The following is a 10963-nucleotide window of genomic DNA, read 5'->3' as shown; positions in this document are numbered from 1 at the left end:
GGTAGGTATATATATAGTTGGTAAAGTGATCTACCGATTCCTTTGGGGGGGGTAAAAGAACTAAATATTGGTTTTGAAAATTCTCCAGGATAAATGAAAAGCAAAGCAGAAAACCTTTACATTTAGCATGGATGGCTGTAATGGAGTTATCTGAGCTGCTTCGCTTCTGCGAAATCACGGTAAGGAGGGTGGCAGGGCAGGGGTTTGCCTGCAGAATTTCTCTAAGGCCGGGGAGAGTCACTGAGTTAGTCTAGGTTCGCCAGCTGTAAGAAAAATTACGAAAACAACAACTTTTGTCTTCTGCATTGTGTGCGCCACACACGTGCGCACGCCCGTCTTTCTCCGGTGCCGGCTGCAGCCTGTGTCGCGGGCGCCGCCCTGCCCGCCCTGCCCGCCCTGCCGGATCTCAGCTCTCCCGCTCTCATGCCTGCCGTCCTGGGTCAGGCTGCTTTGCCGGCAGGCTCTACACCTATCTCCCAGACTTTTCTTTCTTTTTTTTTTTTTTTTTAATATTTCATTACCATTCTATTGTAAAAAAGTATTGACTGAATGAAATATTTTACCTTTGTAGAGATTTCTAGTTTGTTATTACATTCAATTAATTTTTGCAACTGACAAAAGCATACTTTATATCCATATATGAAAAATTCTAAAATTTTAGAACCCCCAAAAAATACATCAAGAACTAAAACCACTTTTTTTTTAGAATAGATATATAATTACACTCTCTTAATGAATAGAGGGATTTGTTCTAATAGTGTTTGTAAATGGGATATCATGCCTGCATCTTGTACAGCAATTAACCACTAGGAAGAATGTATGCAATGTGTTAATTATTGGAACTGTCCCACCAATTTGTTTGGGAAAAAAAAAAAAAGGCTTTTCTTTCTTTGTCATCATTTCCCAATCAATCTAAAGTCATTTACCAAAACACCATACTGGCTGATCAGGCAGTGAAATGGATTATGGGGTTTCTCTCTTTCAGGCAGCAGACATAAATCTTTGTGGTTTTTGGCTTCATGTTTTCCAGTATTTCCAACTTTTTGTTGTGTCTTTTATTTCCTTGTTTATTTTATTTTGGAGGAATGGATTTGATTTTTCATTTAAAAACATTTGTAAGTAATAAAATTGATTTCATTTTGTTCTACACTTTCACAAAATCAATGATGCTTTTAGGAATGAAACTGGTATTCATGTTAGGATTATTTATGCTTTTCAGTGCTTGAAAATTTTCCCCATAAAGCTCTGCCTGTGCACACAAAAGTCTTAAAATATCTGGACAAGTACCTCATTTTATTTTCTTGTTAGCAGTTTCAATGAACATTGTTCTAAATTATTTGACATTTCCTGATCATAGACACTTTTGGCTTAAGGATGTAATTAAAATTTGGGATAATGTTATTATGAAAAAAATGGCTTTCTTCAAATTCTCTTTAGGACAAAGTTACGGCTTTAGAACATATGTTCACTTCCCTTAAGACTGTAACATATTTTACAAAGAATAAATTTTGCATGAAAGTCGTCATTGGATGCTTTAATTTTGTATATATTTCTTAAATAATCTACTTCAACTTTCCATCAGAAGCTAAACCGATCCATTTTGCCTAAACAAGGTTATTTTATTTTATATATTTATATATATGCAAATTTCACAGAATCAGTCAGCTAAAAGAAGTAAATTTGTGAATTTTTTAAAAATAAATCACTGGGGCCTAGCATGATAGCACAGCAGACTATGAGCCTGCTTTGGCAAGCGCAGGGACAGAGTTCAATCCCCAGTACTGCATGCCGTGCACGCCCCAGCTCCGGCCCCGCTCCCACCCCAGGGGAACGCTGCGCGGGCAACTGAGTCTGGGCATGGTGGGGCACGCCTGTAGTCCCAGTGCTGCAGAGGCTGAAAAAAGGAGGATCACTGAGTCCTGACTGCTAGTCAGACCCTTTATCGAATACCTAAAGGGAAAAAAATAAAATAAATAAATAAATCACTGGAAGTAAAAAGCAAAATACTGTGTGGAGAAAGAGAATTTTACAAATGAGGCTGTTCAACATGATTTAAATTTTTTTAATCTTTTATTTCTTTATTTGGTACAGGGTCTCAGTACATGGCTCAGACCCTTAGTGATCCTCCTGTCACAGCCTCCCTAGTGCTGGGATTACAGGTGTGTGCCACCTTGTTTAAGGCCAGCACATTGTGTGGTACCAAGGATTGAACCCCGGTCCTTACACTTATCAGGCAGGCACTTAGACCGCTGAGCTACTCCCCAGCCCTTAAGTATGACTTAGTATAAACCGTATCTCACGTCAATTCAATATTTTTGACCAACATAGTTTTACCAATTTTATTCATTATCTTGACAAAACCAGCTATGAAGTCTATGAGTGAATAAGAGACATCATCCACACTAAGGCCTCTCAGCCACCCTCGCATGCTGTCCAAAAGCCCTTCCCCTTGGCATCTAAGGTCTTTGTAACCAAGCCCCTGTGGCCTCTCCAGTTGCTCTTTCCCATGTTCTATATTTTAGGCCCATTGGATTAGTTTCTTCCTCCAAGTCATTGGTACAATGTGCATGTTTTAGCCTCTATATGTCTGCAAAAAAGGTTTTGGTTTTGGTTTTGTTTTCCTGCTGTGATTTGGGTGTGTCCCAAAAATTTATACATTGGAAACTTGATCCCAATGGCATATTTCAATAGTATTTATAAGTAGGATTTTTTAAAGGGTGACTGAATTGTGAGGGTGTTGTGCTCATGAATGAATTAGCCAATTCATAGGGGCCAGCCAAATAGCTCAGCAGATTAAAGCACCTGCAAGTAGGCGAGGGTGCTTTAAATTTGTGATTTTTTAAAAAATAAATTACTGGGGCCCAGCATGATAGTGCAGCAGACTATGAGCCTGCTTTGGCAAGCGCAGGGACACGGTTCAATCCCCAGTACTGCATGCCGTGCTTGCCCCAGTTCCGGCCCCGCCCCCACACCCGAAAGAATAATTTTGCCTTATTATTCCATCCCCAAGCTTGCCATGCTGGACCTGCCCCCAGGGCACACTGAAATGGCAGTTGACACTAGGCATGGTGGCGTGCACCTGTAATCTTAGCTCTTGGGAGGCTGTAAACAGATGGATCACTACAAGTCTGATCTAGTAGTGAGACAATGAACACCTTGTAGACCATGCCCTAAAATACAAAAAAAAACCCTTTCATAGATTAATAGATTAATGGTTATCAAAGGAGTGGCTTTATTTATCAAAGCAAGCTCCCTTGCCATGTAATACCCACCACCATGACAAGATATACCCAGAAAGCCTTCACCTGATGTTGAGCAGATTCAGTCCCATGCTCTTGGATTTCCCAGCCTGTAAACCTATGGGCCAAGTAAATTTCTACTTTTATTTTTTAATTAATTATGTTGTAAGTAAGATATTTCTTTACTCTAAAGCTTGGATTAGTATTAATTATGCTACCTTCCTTTATAGCTCATTATATCTACAGACAACCAACTAATTCTTTACATATTTTCCATCTTTCCACTACCCCACCCTCTCTGGGACTGTAATCATTTATCATTCACTTATGCATTCCTAGTACACAGCCTCACTTTAGCATATTCTGGCCTTCATATGCACACAGATGTTGTCTCAACTATTTGTTAATTCTTTGGCTCAGCCTACATGTTTCTTTTTTATGGTTTAATTTTTCTATTACCAACAAAAGAAAAAACTACATTCTAATAAAAAATACAGTATACTAGTTTTGGATAACTTAAATAGAAATCGTATTATTTTCTTATGTATTAATAAAACAACTGATTGACTGGCTATCCTGCCATATTTTGGGGTGAATTTTTAAAATGTTCCATCTTTCCTGTAAACTAGAGAAAAAATGTGAATTTCATGAAAAATAAAAGGAAAACAATAACTTTGCTTACACCTTAGTAATTCTTACTAATTTAAATAATTCATTTTGTGCTATTAAGTCTCTGATCCAGGAGTGTACAGGGAAATCATTTGAAGAATAGAATGCTTGCTAAAAGCCCTGATAAAAACATAAGAAAGAAGATAAATCTACCAGAAGAAATTATGTATCTATTATTAGTAATCATGGTTTGCATCAAAACAAAATCATAGATAAGAGGCAATGTCGTTGCCATAATTCATCTCCACTTTTGTTCAAAATGAAATTTTCATCTTGCTAGTACAAAAAGAAAATTGCATAAAATGACTCATTTTGCTGAAGCCTGACTGATAGTATGTGTGGTTTTAATGGATGTATCTTTAAATTTGATTTCATTGGGTTACAAATAACACCAACAAAAACAGTAGGGCCAAAAGTTAGTGATGGTGGGATAGGGTAGTCTCTTGTAGCCATGCAGACGGACTACCTCTGTAGCCATTCAAACTATGCCTTCTCATACCACATCCCATAGAGCATCATCACCAAACACATAAAATATCAGGTCTTATTCTGTGAAGGTGTGAATGTCAGCAAAGATTTCTCTTTCTAAATTTCTACTGAAGATTAAGTTGCATGATTCTACCAGACGTTGTTAAATGAAAGCCAATCTTTAACATTTCCACCATATATTAGAGTAACGTATTTTGTGTGATGATTAGCTCAAAAACAGACAAAAAATAAAAATCAAGGTTTGGATGCTAAACAAAACTTTTGCTTCAGAAATATTTTTTAATATATTTGGTACAGGATCTACAAAGTCTCACTACACAGATTGGACTCATAGTGACCCTCCTATTTTTAGCCTCCCAAGCGCTGTGATTACAGGGGCATGCCATTATGCCAAGTCTCACTTCAGAAATCTTGTTTTTATTATTAATATTATTGAGAAAGAAACAGCAATGTGACAGTTTCAAAACACGTTAGTAGGACAGTTACAATAATTAATACCTTATATATGGTTGTCTTCATAGTAATTATTCATAGTACAAGATGAAAACATGATATCTTGTCTAAATACTATTCATATAATTCTTTCTTCTCATTGAATTAAGAGAAAGTAGCTGTATACCTATCCTAGTGTGTATATACAGATATATATTGTTTTTTCACTACAAAATGGACCTTCATTTATATCCCCTTTTTTGTTCATTTTTGTCAGAGATGAGTGTTCAATTGCCATTCAGAAATCTTAATAAATCATCATTTAAGGAAAAATAAAACTTCAAAACATTGTAAGTACTACCAAGGGATTAACGATGTTTTGTTTTGTCAATATCAAGAAGAAAATAGAGACTCCATAAGTTATAAATAAAGACAACCTTACATCTATGGGCATATTTTTTCCCAAAATATTTACCCATCCAAAGATTCAATTCCTCAGTAAAAGACTCCAGGAGATGTACTAAAACAGAAGAGTTTTTAAATTATTTGAAGAATACAGATTCTCATATATCTTTATTTTTCTACTGTAAGTTAAGAAAAACATAGTTCTAAAACAGAAAACACATTTTTCATGTTCTGTGCAAGCAAAGCTGATTAATCTTCAGAGCACTGCAACATTCAATAATTCAAGTTGCCTAGTTTTCCCTTTCAGATGAGTTTTCGATTTTTTTTTTAATAGGAAACAACATTTGAGGGGGAATTTCTGAAAGAGGTAAGGCAAGAGGCAATAAAGTAACAATTTCACTTGTTACTAATATATGGATATTTTAAATGTGAAAAATGAGAATTCCAACAGTTCTTGAGAAGTAGCATTTAGACTGTGAGTTGAGCAGGCATATAAATAATAATTGGAATTATTCTAATCAACACAACTACCTTAGTTATTGTTCTAAAATATTATGAGGAACTAAAGTGTAAACATATTTTTAATTAACTATGTAAAAACTCAGAATTGAGTCATTTTCCTTTACCAGAAATTGATTGTAAATAAAATCATAAGAAATAGATATTTCATAAACAAGTGTTGGTATGTCCATTATTTTTTCTTTTTTTTTTTTTTTTTTTTTTTTTTTTGGTGGAACCGGGGAATGAACTCAGGTCCTTGCGCTTGCCAGGGAAGCGCTATTCCACTGAGCCATCTCTCTGGCCCTGTCCATTATTTTTAATGCTTTATTTTTCCTAAAGAAATCATTATTAATTATTTGAAGGGGGAAAGCATTGAAAATAAAATTATATACCAGACAAATAGCTCAGTGGATTAAAGCACCTGAAAGCAGACACAGGGGCCTGGGGTTCGATCCCCGGGCTTGTCATTCCAGCCCCACCACCCCCAGGGCATGCTGAGATGGCAACTGAGACTGGGTGTGGTGGCACACACCTGTAATCCCAGCTCTTTGGAGGCTATAAACAGATGGATCACTATGAGTCTGATCTAACAGTGAGACTCTGAACACCCTCTAAACCTTTCCCTAAAATACAAAAAAAAAAGAAAGAAAGAAAGAAAGAAAGAAGAAAAAAAATTGTATTTTAACTCTACCTTCATAAATTTGTTAAACATTGGTAAATCTTTTATGCACTAAATTTCTCAAATTTATAACTTATTTCTAAAAACTGAAATTATGATTGATTAAACTTTAAAATAAAATACTATTTTTTTCTTTTCTAACATTAGATATCTATGTATAGCTGGATCATGTCTTTCTAAGACTTTAGTTATGAAGATTAGTAAAGATGGGTCTCTGATTGGTCAGATTTGTGTTTCTGGGAAAAAATTATTGAAATGCACAATGTAAAGGAAGAAGGGAAGAACTTTGGTGGACTCTGGGCAGCGTGCAGGACTCTGGTAAGCTCTGAGCTCTCTTAGCCCCAGTGCTCAGGTGTGGAGCTTCTGCTGGTGCCACTCCAATTTTTCAAGAACGTAGGAAGACTCCCAGTGGCTTGTAGGGTGCAGGAGATCTGAAATCTGTGGGCCCCGTGCATACAGGCACAGAACTTTCCTGGAGCCACTCAAGAACTTTGGCAGACTCTGAGCGGCCTGCAGGACTCTGTCTGGTTGATTACTGGGAGTTTCACAAATGCCAAAATGTGGGAGCAAAAGGCAATCTCAATCCTCTAGCCCATCCAAAACAAATCCAGGAGACAAAGACAAACAAGAATTTGGAAATCACATACCTGGAATTTCTAAAATGATAGAAACTGAAGTAGAGAAACAAGTCTATCAGACTGCACAAGAAATAAGATCAGAAATAATCACTCAGGTCAAAAAAAGAAATGACAATAGTCATGAAAGAACTTCTCTACAGAGCTAAACAAGACATAGAAAAAAATATAGGAGGATAGAAAAATGATAGAAACACTGAATGACAGTACAGGAAAGAATTAGAATGTAGGAAAGAGATTTAAACAATTGTCCAGGAAATTATGAACTCCACTGAAAGCTGGCAAAACTGCTTGAATGAAACTGAAGATAGAACTTCAGACCTCCAAGACAGTGGTGCAGCTAATGAACATGAAAGGAAAGATTTCTTAAAACTAACAAGGAACCAGAAAACAACAATTGAGCAGCTACAAGATGACACAAAGAAACATAATATAAGAATAATAGGATCTGTACTGTGACATCTTGTAACTCAGTTGTGTCCCAAATTTTCTGACCAAGGATACTACTGGGGCACAGAGGAAAGTGATCCATGATGTAGAGTGTACCTAAGGAAAGTCACATTGAGAAAGAAACATTTTCTCAGGCTTTTACAGAGAGCAAATTGGTCAAGCAATGGCCATGACTCATCCACATGGCTGAAACACACAAAGGATCTAGAAACTGCAGTAGAGTTTCAAGGTGAATTCCAAGGGGATTTGACTGAACTTGTAGATACAAAAGTTACATTTCTTGTTATATAGGTCTCATTTTATCTTGCTCTTAACAATCCAGTAGAAAAAGTATAAAAACGTGGTATAAAAAGTAAAACCATATTAATATGCTGAGCTGTAAAAGGCTCACGTCAACAACTTCTGACATTGCCAGTCCTACAGATAATCCACTACTATTATGGACTAAAGGACTATATTGGACTGTTTTGCTGAATTCACGCACCTACAATATTTAAATGGCAATGAAATACCCATCTCTAACAAAACTAAACAAAAAAAAGGGGATACAAATGAAGGACCACTTTGTATCTGTATATACAAAATAGTTAGGATAAATATACAGCTACTTTCTCTTAATTCAATGAGAAGAAATATTTGTATTCATAGGTTTGGACAGGATATCATGTCTACATCTTGTACTATGAATAACAACTATGAAGACAATGATGTGCAATGTCTTAATTGTTGAAACTGTCCTACTAATCAGTTTTGAAACTGTCTCATTGCTATTTGTTTCTCAATAAAATTAATAAAAAAGAATAACAGGTGTCAATGAAGAAGTGGGAGAAAGCACAAATGACATAAAAAGACCATTTGCAGAAAATATACTAGCAGAAAATTTTCCAAACACAAGAAAAGGACCTGACATAAAGATAAGCATGGTATATAGAACTCCAAATAGCCATAATCACAATAAATCTACACTTAGTCACATAATAATCAAGATCTCCAAAATTGAGCAAAAGAATAGATTAAAAGCTGCTAGATGGAAGAAACAGATCTTCTACCATGGAAAGCCCATCAGAATCAGGAAGATTTCTCAACACAAACCATCAAATCAAGAAGAGCTTGGAATGAAGTATTTCAGGTCCTAAAAGAAAATATCTTCCAACTCATATTGCTGTACCCTGAAAAACTATCTATCAAATTCAATGGTGAAATAAGATACTTCAATGACAAAGAATAACTAAAGAAATTCATGATCACCAAACCAACCCTACAAAGGGCACTGACAGATATTCTACAAACAGAAGTGATCACACCTTCAAGAAAAACAGAAAGGAACCACCAAACAGAGCAAGTAATTAAAAAGAGGGAAAAAGTACAGAACCTATAACAGGAAAATAACATGACAAATATAAGCCAATAGATAATCAGTTATAACTAGCAATGTAAATGGCCTCAATTCACCAATCAAAAAAAGCAAATTAGAAGAGTAGATTAAGAAACAATCCAAAAGTGTGCTTCGTATAAGAAACACTTAATTCAAAAGGAAATTCACTGACTAAAAGTCAAAGGATAGAAAACAATCCTCCATGCTACAAAAAAAATGCAAGCCTACTGCTCCTGGTTGCTGACAATATCAACTTCAAACCAACATCATCGAAACAGATAAAGAAGGTCACTAAATAAGGGAAAACTGCAAGAGGAAAAGATAACAGTTATAAATAAATATGCAACCAATATAGAACCACCCACCTACATAAGGCAAATTTTAACAGACATGAAAAATCTAATGAGCAATAATATAATAGTAATTGGGGCCTTTAACATGCTACTTTCACAAAGACATACATCAACTAGGCAAAAAATCAGCAAAGAAATAACAGAACTAAACCAAACCTGTGAAGAAATTGACTTGGTAGACCTTTACAGAGTACTTCACTGAGTAACAACAGAGTATACATTCTTCTCAGCTGCACATGAGACATTCTCCAAAATAGACCATATACTAGTACACAGAGCATTCTTAAGTAAATGCAGAAGAATTGAAATTATCCCATGTGTACTATCTGGTGACAATGCAATAAAACTGGAAATTATGGGGCCGAGGAGATGGCTCAGTGGAATAAGCACTTCTCTGGCAAGCACAAGGGCCTGAGTTCAATCCCCAGTTCTGCAAAAAAAAAAAAAAAAAGGACTGGAAATTATTGCCAAAAGAAAATACAAAAACACCATAAACATATAGAAATTAAATAACAACCTCTTAAGCAACCAGCAGACTACATAGGAAATTAAAGAAAAAATTAAAAAATATTTGCTATCAAATGAAAAGGCAGATACAACCTACCAAAACCTGTGAGATGCAATGAAAGCTATTGTAAGAGGAAAATTTATAGAGATAAATTCTCACATTTGGGTAAGAGAACAAGCCTAAATAAATGATCTTATGCTGCTCCTCTATCTCCTCAAAAAAGAAGAGCAGGTCAAGCCAAAGAAGGCAGGAAATTATAAAGACTAGAGCAGAAATTAATGCATTGGAAGCAAAGAAAACAATACAAAGAATAAATGAATCAAAGTTGGTTCTTTGAAAAAATAAATAAAATTGATAAACCCCTAGCCCTTCTAATAAAAAAAAAGAAAAAAACAAATTCATGCAATAAAGAATGAAAAAGGGAAATTACTACAGACCCTACTGAAATTCAGAAGATCAATGCCTACTTTACTCTCACAGGATGGAAAACACAGAGGAAAAAAATAGTTTCCTAGCTATATATGAAATGTCAAAGCGTTCAAGAAGATAAACAAATTCTAAATAATCCAATAATGAAAAACAAAATTGAAAATGTAATAATAATAATAATAATAAACCCTACCAACAAAGAAAATCCCAGGACCCAGTGGACTCACAGCAAAATACTACAAGAAATTTAGAGAAGATTTAAGGCCAACTTTTCTCAAACTCTTCAATGAAATCAAAAGGGAAGCAATTCTCCCAAACTCATTCCTGGAGGTAATTATTATTGATTCCAATACCAGAGAAAGAGTCAACTAAAAACATAATTATAGTCCAGTCTCTCTACTGAATATACATGCAAAAATCCTCAATAAAATACGAGCAAACATAATGCAGCAAATCAAGAAGATTATATATCACGCTTAAGTGGGATTCATTCCAGGAATGCAGCGATGGTGCAACGTATGCAAATTGACAGATGTAATACACCACATCAATAGAACCAAGAACAAAAACCACATGATCATCTCAGTAGATGCAAAAAACTTTTGACAAAGTCCAACACTCATTCATAATAAAAAAAAAGCCCTACAGAGAAATGGAATAGATGGTCTATAGCTCAACCTAATAAAAGCCATCTATGAGAAACCAACAGCCAACATCATATACTAAATGCGCAAAAGCTGAAGACCTTCACTTTAAAATCAGGAACAAGATAAATATGTCAACTGTCTCCACTCATATT

This window comes from Octodon degus, unplaced genomic scaffold, assembly GCF_000260255.1.
Source record: "Octodon degus isolate 3935 unplaced genomic scaffold, OctDeg1.0 scaffold00020, whole genome shotgun sequence".
Classification (NCBI taxonomy): Eukaryota; Metazoa; Chordata; class Mammalia; order Rodentia; family Octodontidae; genus Octodon; species Octodon degus.
The sequence above is the reverse complement of the archived record's forward strand: the minus strand, read 5'-3'. Positions refer to the sequence as shown.